Source organism: Biomphalaria glabrata, chromosome 10 (genome assembly GCF_947242115.1).
Source record: "Biomphalaria glabrata chromosome 10, xgBioGlab47.1, whole genome shotgun sequence".
Lineage (NCBI taxonomy): Eukaryota > Metazoa > Mollusca > Gastropoda > Planorbidae > Biomphalaria > Biomphalaria glabrata.
Genome location: NC_074720.1, coordinates 25,729,603 through 25,739,694, shown reverse-complemented (window position 1 = coordinate 25,739,694; position 10,092 = coordinate 25,729,603).

The following is a 10,092-nucleotide window of genomic DNA, read 5'->3' as shown; positions in this document are numbered from 1 at the left end:
AACAGATAATGAAAACATCAAAGCAGAAGTTGAACATTTTACAAGCTTAGCAACTATTCCTGAGGAAGAAGAAACATCATCAACACCCATTCCTGAGATAGATGTTTCATTACCAGCATCAAATCAATTTGACATTCCCAAGGTCATCACTCTGGATGACATAGCACTACAGCGAGTGAAGGACACTAAAGTGTTTACAGACCATGCAGATTTCTTTACCAGTGTTTCTGAAACATTTCCAGTACTGCAATTTGAAAACAACTCAGAGAGCAACAACATTGACAACACCAAGTTTCATCCTCCTTCTACTCAAGGGGCAACTTTTCTTCAGAAAGGAACAAATGAACTTCTTCAACATTGCTGTATTGACCGAGTGAACTCAGACATGTTCAGTCATTGCTCTATTGAACATTATAACGCAAAGCATTCTGCTACCATTGTTCTACAGCGTCAAAGTTCATCAACCAGAAAATTGAGTTTTGGTTTCGGACAGTTCTTATTTTCACCAAACTCAAACGCGGTTCAATCAAACATTATCTGTGAGATCATTATGACATGGAGACAACAGCTTCATAAACTGAAAGACCTTTTCTTCAAGTCTAGAAAACGCGTACACACATCCATGACGGCAACTCAGAAGGGTTCTGAACTTCACACTTACATTTTATATATGTACTATACCATATTTAGTGTCACTTGATCCATTATCATTCATACTCGTCAAGGAAGAACATTATCCAGTTATATTTAATTAATTAATTAATTTGTCTACTCATTTTTCACAGGAGTTCTATATCAGATGTTATATTTATTTCAGCACCAAGCAACCCACTGAGGAAAGTCACTCATTCAAGATACTTTGTTTATTATGTTTCAGCATCTTTGCATATGACATGCATCAGACATTTTAATTTTTAAATCATGAGCATTTTATTTCAGGTCGAATATTATTGCATATATCCTATTATAATAGTACAGATACATGACAGACAATTGGAATTTTTCATTGCTTCACACATATTGAGATTTATTTCACATTGAGTATTATTTTCTCAGAAGATTGTCATGTATACATCAATTTTTTCTATGTCAATTTTTTATATGCAATATATTTCTCCAAGTACACATTTTCACATTGGTACTAACCAAATGAGTTATATTGTCATATTTTAATTTCGTCATGAAGCTTCATAACTTATTCAATTCAAGATTTATGCTTTGTACAACTTTTGATATTGTTCATGACAAGCATTGTCTCATTTTCATAACCACTTGAATAGTGAGACGGGTATTCAAAGTCATCAATAATTTTATTCACTGCACTTACATTTTTTATTATTGTTGTTATCTCCAAGTTGACTTTATTTTGTCATATGTTACCTCAACCATTTTTCTATAGTTTCATGTATGGTATTTTATGTATACATATGAGCATTTCTATTACCATACAAATGCTAAATGGAGAGGGGGGTAATATGTCACAGATTACGTTTGTACATTTCACTTTTGAAAGTAATATAAGCCCTCGATATGAGTCTCGGGATTTAATCCTCAAATTTAGACACTTGACATTCAAGTCAGGATTTACCCAAGGGACATAATTAGTATGTTTGAAATCTATTGGTTGATTTGAATTTAAACAAAGACATTTTTGAAAAGAGTTAGCGCCAGAGAATTGGCGGTAGTAAGAAGGTAAAGTCAGTCGATAAAATAATGCCTTTGTAGTCAGTCACGTTTCTAGGAGCTCTGTTTGAAAAGCCTTTGTAATATGCTCATTGATTTGTAATTTGTACATAAACTGTACTTACGTTGTATTTAAATAAAGTTCCAGAGTTTTGTTTTATCAAAGAATCGTTAATTTGTGAGTCTAGATCGTCATTTTTGTTAACTATTGAATTCAAGTAAAATCCCCGGCATAACAACACATCATAACATCGTGCATGTTGTTACATCTGGCACAAGTGTTGTTACAATAGCCAAAGGGGGTTTTGAGTTTAAACCCCTTTTAGCAGGGATTGATGCTAAAATAATACCTCTTTAATATACCAAAAAAAGAAAATTACACACTTAAATGAGCATAGCCAAGCGAAGGAGGGGGGGTTGAGTTTAAACCCTCCTCCTCCAGAGGGCTTTTTTTTTTTAAAGTTTAGGTGGTTTTGAGTTTTCCCACTACAGAGAGTTTTTAGGTTGAAAACCTCTCTCTTCAATATTATTTTAAAGCAAACTAAATTCACCAAAGTCTATATAAGAGTAGCTAAGAGAGTTTTGAATTTGTTTAAAAAAAAAACTCTAGAGATTTTTTAGTTTAACCTGCGGGAGGTTTGGACTAGGAAGTAAATTATCTTCAACTCTGAAGGAACTTCCGAAACATGTAAAATAAAACATAAACTAATGAAAATCAACGTTTCATACATTGCCTAAAGCATTTCTAGGCATTCTATACAATGCCTAGGCAAAACAGGAAATCAAAATTTCATTTCGTACTTTGCCTGATGTTTTTAGGCATTCTATATAATGCCTAGGCAATCTATAGAATGCAGAATTTCACACTTTGCTGCTAACATATATATCCTAATATCAATTACTTGGATTTTACTAGATCTAGATAAGATATTGTTACGAATCTCACTATCCAGGCTCTCTGCAAACTGCACCATACACCACCACCAACTTAAAGAACTTGACAACTCTGGGCTTGAAAATAACGTAATAGTTTAATGTCAATAAATAACAGCCAATACTGTACAATTGGCAGCACGTAACACAAGACTGTACAAATATCTCTCCGCCGTATCAACTCTTGCACTGGTCTCTCTGTCTCGTCTCGGACTTGTACTGAGCCGTTGTAACGAACTGTAGATCGGGAAGTTGTGACTGACTGGTCTCTGATACCTTCGCTCTTTATATAGGGTCCCTGCTGGCCTTCTCGAACCGGACAGAACGCCGCTCGACGTTTCTGTGTGGTCAGATGACTACAACTCTCGTGACGCTCCTGAGCTCTGTTCACGTCGGCGATCCTTCCCGAACTGTCCTGTTGACACTTGACTCGGCTGACAGTCGTAACTCGTCACGGTTGACCGCTCCTCTAGCGCTGGCCTAGGGCGATTTGCGTCGGCTGACTACACACACACCACTACCCCTCTCTGTGCCACCACCAAGTTTATAACACTGCCCTCTCCTTAGATCTGTCCGTCCCGGACAGAATCAACATCATGGCATTGGCTGTGAAGTTTCATCGCTGTAGGTGGGGGTCGATCGGTGGCAGTTGGCTTGCCTCTTGAGCTTGATGGAGCCATCCATGTTGCAGTCATCTTCCTTCTTCTCCTCCAGTTGGCCTTCACCTGTTTGCCTCGCCGTCGTGCTTTCATCGCCATCCACGTTGAATTCAGAAAACGTTTTCTTCTTCTCCTCCAGTTAGCCTTCATCTGGTTGCATCGACGTCGTTGTCGCATCGTCATCCATTTTGCACTCAACAAAAGTAGCCTTCTTCTTCTTCTCCGCCAGTTGGTCTTCATGTGGCTGCAGTTGATTCTTGGTAGCATCACCATGCACGTTGGACTAAGCAAACGCCGCCTTCTTCTTTTCCTCCAGTTGATCGTCTTCTTGTTGCAGTGACGTTGTAGTTGCATCGCTCTCTTGTCTGTCGGTACTGAGGGCAGCCACTTGACACATGGAGAGGTATAGGATGTAAGGGTAGGGATTACCAAGATTGTTGGCAAAAGAGGTGGCTTCATAGGGCTTTGCGAAGAAGGACTGGGATGGGATTCAAATCCACAGGACAGGGAATTGTGGAACAGATCATCATCTTCAGCCTTGTCTGGAGTGCATGCTCGTGGGGCAGGTTGGCAACACTCCAGGTGCAAAGGTCCCTCGTCTTCGGCTTCAGGCTCCATTCGGCTTTCTTCACCACCATCAGGACCTCTCTCTTTCGTCTCAGTATCGGGCCAATCACTTGTTGGTTTCAGACCTTGTCGATGACTTTCGTCTTTCAAATGTCCATCAATGTCAACGTCAGACTGCCTTGGATTCTCTTTACCACCATCAGGACTTTCCTCTCCAGTCTTGGCAGCTGGACCAACGTTTGTTAGGTTCGGACCTGGCTGATATCTCTCGACTTGCATATGTCTCTCAACGGCTTTGTCAGGTTTCAATGGGTACTCATTATCACCACCAGGGCTTCTCTCGCTGAGCTTAGCATCTGGACGAACGTCTGTAGGGTCCAAGCCTCGCTGGTAGCTTTCATCATGTAAGCGTCCCTCGGCAACAGGCTTGTAGGCAGAATCAGCGTTCTCTTGATCTGTTTTGCTGTTTGAGGTGCTCATATCAGGTAAAGCTTCAGCACAAGATTCGTTCGAACTATGGGCAGCTCCCATTGTCTCTTCATCTGTCTCTTTCGGCTCCACAGATCTGTACTCCTTGTTTTCAGATTGACAGGCAGCACCACATTCATCAGCATTGCCGTTGTCACTGCATATTTCTTCAAAGCTTTGGGTGGCTAGTAGTTCATTGTTTAACGATGGCGCAGCTCCTTTATCTTTCAAGTCTCTTTGGTCGTACAGGGTTTCTTCCACCACGTCCATCGTTTTCACCACGGGGCTCGTTACTTCCTTCACTGAGGTATACATCTTTTCAAGCTTGGTACAGATCTCTTCGTTGGACTTCTTCCATGTCGTATTCATAGCCCGCAACTCTTCCTTCCAGTCATCTAGCTGTTGGTGCAAGAACTCTCTTAAATTTGGTGCGACTTCAAACAGATACGTGTCTGGATCTTCCTCTTCTTCAACTATACATTCTCGGAGGCGTGCTTGTAAGGTTTCTTTATTTCCGCTCGTTTTCAGATCTCGATCACGGAGTTCTTCCTTCAGTTCTCTAAATTCAAGTTCGTACAGCAGTTTCAGACGAGCCATAGTAGATCCGATCCAATCCGATTCCGATCCGATCCCACTTCTGACACCAGTTGTTACGAATCTCACTATCCAGGCTCTCTGCAAACTGCACCATACACCACCACCAACTTAAAGAACTTGACAACTCTGGGCTTGAAAATAACGTAATAGTTTAATGTCAATAAATAACAGCCAATACTGTACAATTGGCAGCACGTAACACAAGACTGTACAAATATCTCTCCGCCGTATCAACTCTTGCACTGGTCTCTCTGTCTCGTCTCGGACTTGTACTGAGCCGTTGTAACGAACTGTAGATCGGGAAGTTGTGACTGACTGGTCTCTGATACCTTCGCTCTTTATATAGGGTCCCTGCTGGCCTTCTCGAACCGGACAGAACGCCGCTCGACGTTTCTGTGTGGTCAGATGACTACAACTCTCGTGACGCTCCTGAGCTCTGTTCACGTCGGCGATCCTTCCCGAACTGTCCTGTTGACACTTGACTCGGCTGACAGTCGTAACTCGTCACGGTTGACCGCTCCTCTAGCGCTGGCCTAGGGCGATTTGCGTCGGCTGACTACACACACACCACTACCCCTCTCTGTGCCACCACCAAGTTTATAACAATATATAAATTCTTGATCTTAATTTCTAAAATTCTAGACAGATCTATTCTTCTTCTTCTTCTGGCCAGCTTTATTGCTGCTGAGCTGTGAGCTCTTTTGCAGACTGTGCCTAGGAAAAAAGTGTGCTGTTTTCTTCAGTTGTTCAGCACTGCCGTACAGGGTGTTGGTTATGTTGGGCTGTAGTGGAAGTAGGGTCTGCCTAAGGTGGATTAGGGAGGGACATTCAAAGAGGATATGGTTTACGGTTTCAAAGGGGTGGGCGCAGTGTCTGCAAAGGGGGAGCTGTGTGGAGTTTATTTTGGTCAGGTGGTAATTTAATAAATATGTCAACTATGTGATCAAAATAAACTTAAAAGTTGATCTTCTTGACTTACAGAATTACCCTATATAATAGAGACATGGGCGTTGCCAGGATTTGGGGGGGGGGGGGGGCTTCCCCCCTCCCCCGAAAAGAAATTATATATATATATATGTTTGTATGAATAGATGTGTGTGTGTGTGTGTACATAATTAATCTCTATAACATTCTGATCCTTCATTCTTTTGGAAGACGTTTATTGTGCCCCAGAAAAGGTTCTTCCTGGAGTTAGTGAAAAAATTGAAGACTCTTCGCCCTTGCCAGCAAGGGGTATGGGGGAGCGCTGAGAGCTCTCCACCGCGGGGCAGAGCCCCGCTGCCAAGCACTATTTCTGGTATTGAAAGCCAACTAAATGGATATTCTGAGGTACCTACAGTGCATTATTTTGCTATCAAAAAGTTTTATTTCAAAAACCTAATGTGTTATTCTTACTGACTTAGACCCCCCCATGCCATTCGGCCCATTTGCTGGCAAGCTGTTTCCACAAAAATCTGTCACTGGCAATGTCTGAAACCTGCTCTGAGGACCTCCATGAAAGTGTGGTGCCAAGTTGTACTAGGATGTCATAGCAACTCTTATTATTTTTAATTCATTTAGTCGGAGAACATGTCCCGCAAACCTCATACAACGCTCTGTCACAACCTTATTAAGGTGTCGACTCCTACTTTGGCATAGGATTTCCTTGATTTTGACCCGATCTCTATAACTGAATCCTAAAATTAGTCTTAGCCATCTTTGTAGAGCCACATTTAGTGCTTTTCAATTTCATTGCACTTTATTAATGGAACCCAGCCACTGGTAGACATGTGTAACTTTTCTTGACTTCTATCTTGGAATTAGGTGACTATTTTTCTTTAGATGTTATATCGAAAAGGGAAGTTTTATCGTTTTTTTTTAAAATTCAAAACCACATTTAGCGACGGTCATAGAATTTGGTGACTGTAGTTTGCTTTAGAAATAACATTGAAGAGAGAGGCTTTCAACATTAAAACGCTCTGTAGGGGGATTTTAAACTCAAAACTATCTTGAGGGGATTTAAACTTAAAAAAAAGCCATCTGGAGGAAAGGGCTTGAAACTCACCCCCCCCCCCCCCCACCCCCCCACCCCCATTGGCTTGGCTACGCTCAAAGAATTTTAGTGTGTAATTTGCTTTTTTTTTTATATTGAAGACATATTTTTTTAGCATCAAACCCCTATGAAGGGAAATTTAAACTCAAAACACCCAATAGGCTAGGCTACGCTCAAAGCATTTTGATTGCAAAATTTTAATTTTTTTTTATTTTGAAGATTTATTTTTTAGCTTCAAACCCCGCTGGCTGAGGGGGGGGGGGATGTTTAGCGTAAATTTTGGAGAGGGGTTTAAAATAAAAAAATCTTCCCTTGGAATTTGGGGATTGTCGTTTGCATTTTTTTTTTTATAGAAAAGGGTGATTGGAATGCAAAACCCCGTGGTAGGGGGTTTTTAAACTCAAAACCCCTGGTAGGGAGTTTTAAACCTTCTGGTATGGGGTTTCAAAATCAAAACCCCTTGGTAGGGGGTTTCAAACTCAAAACCCCCACGTAGGGGGTTTTCAACTCAAAACCCTTTGGTAGGGGGTTTTATCCATTGGTTGTGCTAGCGCAAGTGATGGTTTAGTATTAAAATTTCACCTAAAATAAACAAAATTAAAGCAAAAGATCAGTCACTAAACTCCAACATTCATTTCGGGGATACTACTAGAGATACTACTCAATTACAGTTCTAGTTTAGAATCATTCTAGATCTAAGATATAGATCTTCTATAGATGTATTAGATAACATTTTCAAGCATTTAGAGTACTTTTCTAAATTGCCATAAATGATAAATTAACAAAGCAAAGCTTAGGTATTAGACAGACAGTCAGAGTGAGTTAATATAAGCTTTATAAAAATTAAATTAATTATTAATTAAGTAAAATTGAAGTAAATGTTACTTTATTATACATTTTTTGTTACAGATGGTCATCACTTCTATAAATCATCAGTGCAGAGCTTCAGCTGCTCAAGTGGTGGCACGAAGACAAGTAAGAATGTATCTTCGGAAAATTCGAGAGAAAGAATATTCAAAATTGCGTGCCCTGGTTCCTTCAGTTGCTACCAAAAAAAAAGTTACTAAGGTAAACAAAGGTATTTTATAAACACTTTAAAACACAGTACTGAACTTTTACAGTCATATTCTAACTAAAATGAATTTTATTTCATTGTAAAAGAATCAATATGCTTACGTTTACCATTTAAGAATCCCATAACTTATGAAAAGTTAATCAGGTGGGCACATTTCTCTTGGTTTTAGGTTCAAGTAATAGAAGAGGCTGTAAGATATATTGAGAAACTTCACGAAGCTCTTTTAGAAAGATTTCGAGAAACACATGGTAAATATTCTTTTTGATTTGTTGTTGTCTTTACAATGTCTTAACTTTGGTTTATCTATTTCATTTTCTGTTTGCTCCTTGATCACTCAGTATCAAATTTGAAATGCTTAATTTTTATTACTATGTTTTCTCTAGGCAGTATGGCAGAAGACAAAGCTCAAGAAACTGTTAGAATATTTGTAAACCGCATGATGAGCCAACAGACATCAAATATTCATCACTCAAATCACACTCAACACAATTCCAGTAGTTTTGAAAAACAGAGAACACAACCAAGTTTTTTGTTTAGGAAACAAAAAAATCACTAGGTAACACAAGATTTATACATTTTAAGTCAATTTTATAATATTAGTAGATAACAATTTGCCACGTGAATTTTATGAACTCTTTCAATGTACAATAAAATTACTGAGGCTGAGGTCAACCCTGGTTTGATGTCATTATAATTATATATTCCGTAAAAGGTTCTTCACACTCACACTAATAATCTGTATTTCTGTATGCACCACAAAAATATATAATTATACTAGCAGGATATATGACCTGTGGCATGTGGGCCTAAGTTTGGGTATTACTGATCTACTGGATTTAATTTAGATCTATGTCAAAAATAGAGAATGTTCCCTTCACATTTTTTTAATATTTTGCAATGAAAATAAAAGTAGATTGTGAAAAAGGGTTTACCCGTTCAGCCAACAAAATCATAAGTATTATAAAACACTGTGAAAACAGGTTTACCGGATTTGTTAAAAAGTTTACTAATAGAGATACAAATAGGTACTTTTTGTCTATTTTTAGGGCCTTCTAGTTGTGGGAGGGACATTAAACAAACACTGTGCTCTCCGCCATGATCTAAGGAACATTTATGCCAAATTTTATCAAGATTGGTCAAATGGTTTTGATTTTTATTTGGAACATACATACTTACTAAAGTAAGCTTACTTTGTGCTTTATGTTATAGATATATAGATTTGTTTGTCTTTTCCAGGTAAAGGCTATATGATTGTCCTGTTCAAAGTGTTCAAGCTGTGATATTTTTTAGCATTCCATTCCAATTGTTGTTAAATGTTAGGGCTAAGATCATTAAGAAACTGGCTGATGGGTCCAGACATGAACTGTTTATAAAATTGCAAAAGTCACATCATTGCTTTGTCATCTTAATCTGATGATAGTTGTCTCTGCTAAAATTATACTACTGCACTCTTTGGTCTTGATCGCTTTCCAGCAGTTCTATAAATGGTGTTACATTAAAGGTCTGCTGACCAGTGTATTGTTTTACAAAATATAATTTATTAAATGTCTTAACAGGCCACATAAATATAGATTAAACTATAGATTAAATTTATGTGTGAATTAATACATTTTTGTGACTAAAACCATTTATAGGCTTAAATATGTTTAATGTCATTAAACTTAATAATATTTATTTCTATTATTTTTTTTTGTATTTGTTTTAAGAGTAAAATTAGAAAATAAATTAAATTGACTTATTGTTAAAATTTGGTACATTAAGAAAGACATGTTTTTTCCCACAAATATTATCTCATATAAGAATTTTTACGTGCCATTCAAGCAAAAAGTGTATTACCTAGAATAGTGTCAAGGTAAGAATACCAATTCTAAGAGGATTTAATTATTTAATTAATACAAGAAAAACATAAAAATACTTTTTAAAAAAGACCTCTTTCATACAGCTTATAGATTGATTATTTTGCTCTTAATAACTTATGAATGTTTGAATAAAAACAAGAAAAACAAAATACTTTTTTTAAAAAGACAATGGACCTCATTCACCAATCGTAAACAAACAAAATTTAGTCACGTGATAAT